The following is an 8,151-nucleotide window of genomic DNA, read 5'->3' as shown; positions in this document are numbered from 1 at the left end:
ACCGAAGATACATACCAATTTACGAAAATTTGGTATCGATTTGTTAATCAACTCCGTGTCCTCGTGGTAATCCCAGCATATAATTAAACAACAATGTTACTGTTTCATAAATATGGATTCCAAATGACGGACGCGATTAGAACTGAATGAGAGTTATCTTAATGTACATCTCATACACCTCTGGCCGCATCCATATCTTACAAGAACTTTGTAAGAATCTAATGATATTAGGATGATTCGCTAGTTCACATACTCTCATGTATATCTTCCGACGTTCTAGCAGGTGTCCTTTTACATCTTGCGTTGTAATACTTCGAAATAATGCGAAATCTTTAAACTCTAGTACTTTGAACAACACCATCTCTATCGTATCATCCGCTAACGAATCCAACTTCTTACTGATAACAAGATGGGTCATGATATCAAATATTATACTAGATTTTTCTTCGGTCCATAAAAATCCTCCACAATTGGAGGCAGTCATTGCCTTATGCTGCAATATCAATAAGGTAATGTCATAATTCTATTTTAATTCATAATTAATTTAAAAACAAGTCTGGAATAGTACTGAAATTGTAATACTAAACGAGTGTTCTAAAGCACCAAATCTAATTCAGCTAATCCGCTAATTAAATTAAATTGTTATACAATATCAATGGATTCATACGGAAGTTACCGGTAGATCACAAGTGCGCAATTCGGCAGAGTTTCGCCGCTTTTCTTCTCCTCACCCCTCTCTTTTTTTCTGAATTTTTGGACTCAAATGAGAAGGGAATGGATGCCAAAGATTATATAGGGTGGGAGACCCCCTGTCGCGCGTGGGGGGGGCGATAGGCCCCTGTCGCCCGTTTGGTGGGGGGCGACAGACAGAACCCCTCCCTCCACACACCCCCGGTCAGGGATCTCTTTGCAAATTCAAAAAAAATTACATTAAGGTCATGTCACCCGTTGCTTGGACGACAAGGACCCCTGTCGCCCTGGGTCGAGCCGGGGGCTATTTTCGAAATTTTTCAAAGCGGTCATATATTTTTTAATTTTTTAAATATAAAAAAGAAAAACACGCGAAAACTATGTACGCACAACTCCCCGCACAAGGCCACAACCCCAAACCAACCAACCCACCTCTCTCTTTTTTGCACCGCCCAACGCTGCTGGGCTGCGCGTGGCGGCGTCCACCGAGCCACCGAGTAACTCCCGGCGCCGGCGACTTCTCCCAATCCTCTTCCAGTGCTCGCGCCTCAAGCTCCACAGCACCGCCGCGATGCTCTTTCTTCCAGTGCTAGCGCCATCGGTTTTGTCAGTAGCGACCTAGCTTGCTCTTGCTGCAACGCCGTGCCGCGGACGTCCGTGATGCGCTCGACGAAATGCTGCGTCGGGCCATAGGCGAGTGCAGATGGGTCCTTACTCCTTTGGCCCCGTGTTCCAGCGTCGTTTAGGCCCCGCACCTGCGGCGCTGATCCGCTCGTGGTCGTGGACATCTGCAACGGCCACGGCCTCGTAATTGTTGCCACCTGTGGCCTGCCGGTCGAAGCACTCTTTGCCTCCGCGCGCAGTGATAGGAGTTTACGTGGATAAACGGTCCCGGGAGGTGGGAGCACCTGGTACACGAGTGTATCGATATTTTGCGTAAACTCCATCTCGAGGCCATGGTTCATGGCACGCTCTGATTGAGGTGAGGGGCTGATTAACTGATTCTGATCATGGGTGAGGTGACATGACGATTGAGGTTGTGGGAGTCAGTAGTAGGTAGAATGTGATGGATATAGATGATCTCCTGGGCAGTGTGGTACTGAGCATGAGAAAAAAGGTGGGTGCTAGACTGTCAGGGCCCGGAGAAGAGGAGGAAAACATGAAACCTGTCTTGAGGGGTAAAGGTTGTTTCTGAATGTTTCATAGGCAAGTTTTTGTACTGAATTCCATGTCGATTTACATGTCTATTATTCTAGATTCTGTTTATTTGTTAGAGATTATGGTTCTTCAGATTAGAGTTGAACCACTGATGAGAGGATGACACAATTGCCATTTTGTAATTATTGATATGACCACCTTTCTGCTTCCTATGACATTTTTCTACTTATAAATATAACCACGTAATGTGTTCCTGGGAATTACTTTAATGATATTTGAATTCAGCATTTTTAGTAATCTTGTGAGGACTCCATAGTACCTTATATGACCTTTAGTTATTGCTACTCAAAATATTAGTTCGGTAGATGGCTTTGCACAGTATGCAACCAATGTTGCCATATGCCAGTGTTCTTTTGAGGCATATTGCCTATATATTTTTCAATATAGGTTTTCTTCATCTATTATTTTCTCTGTGCTTCACATTGCAGGAAACAATGTATTGGACAAGTCTGATCTCCAATGTACGTCAAGGGTTCTCAAGTATAGACTTGCTGAAGGGAATGCAATATGCCTTTTGTTTTAGGACATATATTCGTTATGATATTTTTAAATCTGTTCTAATGAATAAGTCTGGCCATCTTTGTGCTGGCAGAAAAGATTGCAGAAAAGCTTTTTAATTCTGTAGCAACTAGATTTGAGGGGAGATTCGGGATCCTCCACAAGAACATCCTTAACTGGTCAGATTTGTTTCTGAAATGTTTTTTCTTCCAGAAGTTCCATGCCTCAGCACAACACTTAGCTTGATAACACTTCACCTTTGATGATCAGTTTAGGTGTCAGTCTTGGCGCATGCTGCCAGCTACCTTGGAGTGAGGAAAACCACATGTCACTGTTTTTGCAGTAGTACATGGTGTGAGCAAATCTGCATATCTTGCAAAATGTTATTCTCCTTCCACGTTACTTCTGCTAAAACTGTTTACTATCTTGAAATCGCACAACTTGCATACTGGCATATTGGGACTGGCTTATCCTCAGCACAATGCTGGCAACATGCGACACCTTCTGCATGCTTATACTAGCTGGGTTCAAATAGTATCTTAACCCTTGTATTGAATAAATTAATAATAATATATTTTTGTACATTTGGTGGTCTTGAGCTTCATGTGGTGCTTAACCTTTTTCTTTGAAATTTCAGTGATTAGGCATTCCTCTACATCAAGTACAATGGAAAGACAAAATCTTTCTGAAATGGCTGGCTGAAATGGCTGGGCTGGCTGAAGCTGGATGGGCTGGCTGTTTCAGCAAGCCAACCAGCCCAGCCACTTCATCCCAGCCGAACAGGCTGTAAATTGTCATATAGTTTGCTTCTAAAATTTCTACGGGCCATAGTTATCTTTCATTTTGATTTCCCCCTCTCCTTACATCTAAAGAGGACGGACATAAACTTGACTTGCTCCAATGCCCATCTAGTGTTTAAGTGTTGTCATGTGCCATCAGGCTTAAAATTGACGATTGCCATTTGGTAGAGGCTTCAGAATCACAGCTGTTGCTCAATCTTGCTCATTGTCACATAATACAGTATACAGTCTGTTGGTTTTGTTTGCTTGGCATGTTCATCTGGGGACTCAAACTGTAAACCTTAGTACAAATTCATGGCGTTCATATTTTCGTTAGATAGGATATTTCTTTGTTAATCCATAAGTTATTAGTCTGCGGTTTTATGACTAGGCTGCAACTCTTGAACATCCAATGCATCTTCCTCTGCTAATTGATTTGCAGGCACGCAGCTTCCATTTTATCACGCAGCATAGTTGGTTTTTCATCTCTTTTTGCTTCTTTAGGCTGCTATTATGAGTCAAACATTATGTCCATAACTATCTTTGTTTTTCATCACCTGTTTTTCACCTTCTATGGGTTGGGTAGTTCATGATCTATTCCTGAAGAAAGTAAATGCACGCATTCTGCAGCTAACCATGGATGTCCATTATTGGATCTTGATGTAACCTCTTTCGGCACAACTTTTTCGTCAACCTGATAAACATTCCAGGTACGTTATATCATCCTTTAGCCATCGTGGAAAGTCTGTGTCAAAGGTTCTTTATTATAAATTAAATTTTCTATGAAGAGCCTTCTTCTTGAAGATAAAAGAGCATCTCTTTTCATCTTCTCTTTCGTTGATCAGATGCCTTACGGCAGACATGTGTTTGGCATTGACGCATTAGCCAATTTCTAGGGACATATTCCTGCTTTCCAGAAATTTAATACCGAAACATTATCATAACGTCAATTCTATGGTAGGCAAGAGGCAAAAAGAATTTAGTATTAGAAACAAAATTTGTATGTTTGATGAAGACATGATATTCTGTAGAAAAGCATATTTCATGAGCTTCGTCGGTTTGCAAGTCCATTGGCCCAGGAAAGCTTTGAGAAGCGAGAGGATCAGCTTTAATTTCCTTCTACAATGATATTTTGTCACGCCGCTTCCTAGTTCTTTCTTGCACATATGAAGATAGTTTCATTCCCTGAAATTGACTACCAACTATATTCTTGTTTCATGGCATGAATTTAGTAACATTAGCTGAAGGTTCTCCCTGTCTTCTCATTACAATTGTTTTTTCAGGTATACTGAAGCTCAGTTGGCACTTGTATGCTTGTGCAGAGGCACACAGCTACAATTTGTCGGCTGAGGGAAAAGAGAGCTAGTTTCTTCATTACAATTGGATTCGAATTTTGTAGTGCAGCTATCAAACGGACTGGCCAAGGTAAGTGAATGATTCTTTTAGGCATCTCTTGCTAACTAGTGCACGTAATCTTACACTTGTGTTGTTTCTGCTACACAAACAATTCTGTCTGTTGGATTGGCGATGTTATTGCCAACTTGACCCAGGATATTTGGGCATCTATTTGGCATATATTTGCCTGTGCGTCTTGACTCAAATAGCTTCTGAAAATAACTTGTGCGGATGCAAATCTTCAGCACAAACTTAGAATCTGCAGTTGACCTACTAAGATCATCTTACTGGACCATGTATGCATTATTTATGCTCCACCGTTGCCATAACGTCAGATGAATGACATGTCGCTTGAAAGCACAATTCCATCTCCATCAAAGAACTGATTCCTGAAGTCTTGTATGATACATTGAATACTCACAGTGACTTGATTTTCATTTAGAGTGCAGGAGATTGGCTAAACAAAAAAGAACACTGGTCTGTACGTCCTATTTTCCAGGTACACTACTCTTATGTTAAGGCCTGTAGAACTGAACTTTGAAGTTCCTTGCAAAGGCACCTACTTCTCCTTTTCGCAGCTGTTTTGCTACTTAGTTATCGCCACCAAATGTTCTTGTGACAGACTCTTAGTCAAATGCTTGTTCAACCTCACTGTTTACCATAATATATAACTGTAGTAAATCTCATTGTTGAACCTCAAACCTCCTGAAAAAGCTGGTTGCATTATGGACCTTAATTGCATGTTACCACAGCCTTATAGACAATAGTAGGGCATTGAAGAGATTGCTGAAGGGAAAATAAAACATAGATGCTTGCATCATTCTGTTCGTTCTTTGCACCTCCTTTTGCTTGATCAAAAGTAGATCCAAAAACTATCATTCTTCCCCCTAACCACCTTTACTTCTTTTTCCTCCTCCGCAAGCTCAACTGGTAGGCGTCGCACGTACGGATAATGCTAGGCTATTACTAGCCGTAGTGAGGGCTTAACAGCCCTAAGCCATCTTTTCCTCACCAGAAACACTATCTTATACAGAGAAAAGGAGGGCACAAAGGCTGGACGATGCATGGTGCGGTGTGGTGTGATGTGAGTGACCCCATGCATCAACATTGTAGTTGGCACCGAATCCCACTCTCCGAGGCAGCTTCACCATGACACAATCCATCCATCTCTTTTCCTTTTGGTTTTGGCTCTTAAAAGTTGCGTATCTTTAGCTCTTTCCAAGGGAGGGTACTTCCATCCAGCCTCCCCCCACAACAATGTTCTACCACTAGTCCACTACTCAGTCTGTCACTCATGGCCACCACCGCGCGCATTGCGTTTCCTGTTTGGTCCGGCCTCCAGGATGGATGATATCTGGACCCGTAGGAACGAGATCTGGACACCGGCCTTCAGGTCCGGTGGCTTCTGATTCCCGGGCTCTGAACCTTCAAATCATGCTTACCATTAACAATGCTCCCCCCTCCCTTTTGCGATCGATTCGATCTCGTGGCGCCTTTTACAGGACGCCAGTGTGAATCCGAGCCGCGACTAAACGCTCAGGATGTTGGAGGGGGAATAAAGCGTGCGCTTGTCTCGGCCGCTTTGCGATCGCGAGCCTCTGATGCGCATAACCTGCTGTTTTTAGAGCAATTTTGTATTGCAGGCAATATGGATGGCTGGGGAATGATTCACTGAATACCACCTCCCAAATTCCTAACGGTACGTGCGTACATGAATCTGCGTGTGGTACTGCAGGTGCCTCTGAGGAAAGATGCACGGTTTCCTGAAGTTTGGATGCTGTCCTCACTAGTTACTCCACATTCGTAGTGGCTCACTTTCAAAGCTCTGAATGAACTGAGCTGTGGTGCCGTGGTGCCCATTTCTCTGAACCGCAGCAGCTAACAGCTTACCTCCTTGTAACTGCCTTGCAGGCTACCTGCCGGTGCGCTCTTTTGTCCCGGGCCACGCACGCTGATCAGACTCCAGAGGATGCCGTGCGCGAGCCAGATGAGCAGAGCTCCGCAGGCTGGCCCCTGGCGTGGCGTGGCGCGCCGTGCGGTCGCCGGACGGAATGGCAGTTTTGGCCTTGCCCCGGCGCCGGGGGCATGGCCGGGACGGGCGGTTTTGTTGGGGCTTGGACGCACGCTGCCGGCCTCGCCGTCCCGTGTGTCACGGGTACTTGTGTTGTGCGGCACCGGCCTGGCCCCGGACACCGTGATGATGTTAACCTGACCTCGCCGCTGCTGGCTCTCCAGTCTGCCCACTTGCCCGAGTCCATTCTGAAGCCAGTCCCAGGTAAAAAAAGCGACACATCCATACCGCCAGTGCCCAGTGGGGCTGGTCCTAGGCAGGGCAGGGCTAGCTTCTGCTCATTGCTCATGATGTGCCTGCCCCAACCCTGATAACATCACAAGTCCAGTCCCAGTCGAGTCCAGTCAACCGTCATGTCCTCCAGCTCATCGTGCCCGGCCCGGCCGGCATCAACGGGCCCCGAGCGTGCCCGTTCGTCGCCGGATACAAACGCCGGCTTCGGTTACGTGCAACGTGCGGCGCGCATGTGAGGGGCTCATTGGCCCGACGCGACGCTGCTCAGTGCTCACACGAGACAAATCCGGCGAGGGCGAGGCCAGGAAGGAGGCAGGCAGCGCGCCATGGGGGGGTGGGTGAGGTGATGCAAGCCACATGCGGCCTTGCACGGCTGTTGCTGGGCAGCTCGACACATCGAGGAGACCACACATGGGGCCGGACGAGCCTGGCGTGCCCTAGAGAGCGCAGGGCAGAGAGCATTGGAGTTTCAAGGGCGGCTTGGCTTGGCTATGCTTTTGCTTGGAACGCACAAGTTTTTGTTAACTCCGTGCTCCATACGAAGTTTCCTGTGTCTTTGCCAATAAAATGCTGCAAAAATATACACTTCGCGAATAAAATGGCAGAGAAAGAATTTGTTTAAGTTCGCTCACATTTCAGTCCTGGTTGTAATGATAATAAAAGAAACAGAGGAAAATCGAGCCAGATCCAGCCGTGGCAAGCGCCAAGACTCGAAGCACATGCACCGGCTACACCACGCGGGTACACGGTGCCGGGCAGTGGCGGGGTTGAATAATAAACTACGAGCCCCGGCGAGATCCGGGCCGTCCACCTGGTGGCGCTCCGGGGCGCGGGGCCCGCGCGGCCATCTGGTGGCGCCTCACCGCCCGACACGGATTGGATCATCGGATCGACAAGTCTTCACTGCATGGAAGCAGAGCAGGGCTGAGCCGAGCTGCAGCAGCTGTGAACCGTGAAGGACAGACAGCACAGCGATAAATTATGCAGCTAAACTTCGCCATGGCCCCACATGCTCCGGTTCCATGCTCTCCTGGTGAGTGATGAGCGGCGAGGCCCCCCCCCGGTTGTATGATCTCCTCCTGTCTGGCATCCAGCGTTGTGGCACCCCGTGTAGCCCTTCTGCATCCCAAGGGACTGATTGAAGGGCTTTGGCAAAATAGGTAGTCATTTTTATTCTTTAACTTTAACTTAAGTATCAAATTAGTCCTTTAACTTTGAAATTACCCAATCTACTCCCTCAAACTTTGCTTTTAGGTCAAACTTATC

At 46.2% G+C, this 8,151-nt stretch overlaps 1 long non-coding RNA gene across 6 annotated transcripts; it reads left to right on the top strand.

The window, feature by feature from the left end:
- The first annotated feature begins 1,091 nt into the window (after positions 1–1,091).
- LOC120691987 lies at positions 1,092–7,501 on the top strand. 6 transcript variants are annotated; one of them, XR_005682437.1, is made up of 4 exons: positions 1,092–2,585; positions 2,677–5,079; positions 6,224–6,279; positions 6,492–7,484. It is a non-coding gene; the product is annotated as an uncharacterized LOC120691987 (long non-coding RNA). The 6 variants fall into 6 exon arrangements; XR_005682436.1 differs by having other exon boundaries at positions 6,224–7,501; XR_005682438.1 differs by lacking the exon at positions 6,224–6,279.
- Positions 7,502–8,151: the final 650 nt, after the last annotated feature.

The sequence above is a fragment of the Panicum virgatum genome, chromosome 9N (genome assembly GCF_016808335.1).
Source record: "Panicum virgatum strain AP13 chromosome 9N, P.virgatum_v5, whole genome shotgun sequence".
Lineage (NCBI taxonomy): Eukaryota > Viridiplantae > Streptophyta > Magnoliopsida > Poales > Poaceae > Panicum > Panicum virgatum.
Note: the sequence above shows the minus strand (reverse complement) of the source record. Positions and strands in the feature narration are given on the sequence as shown.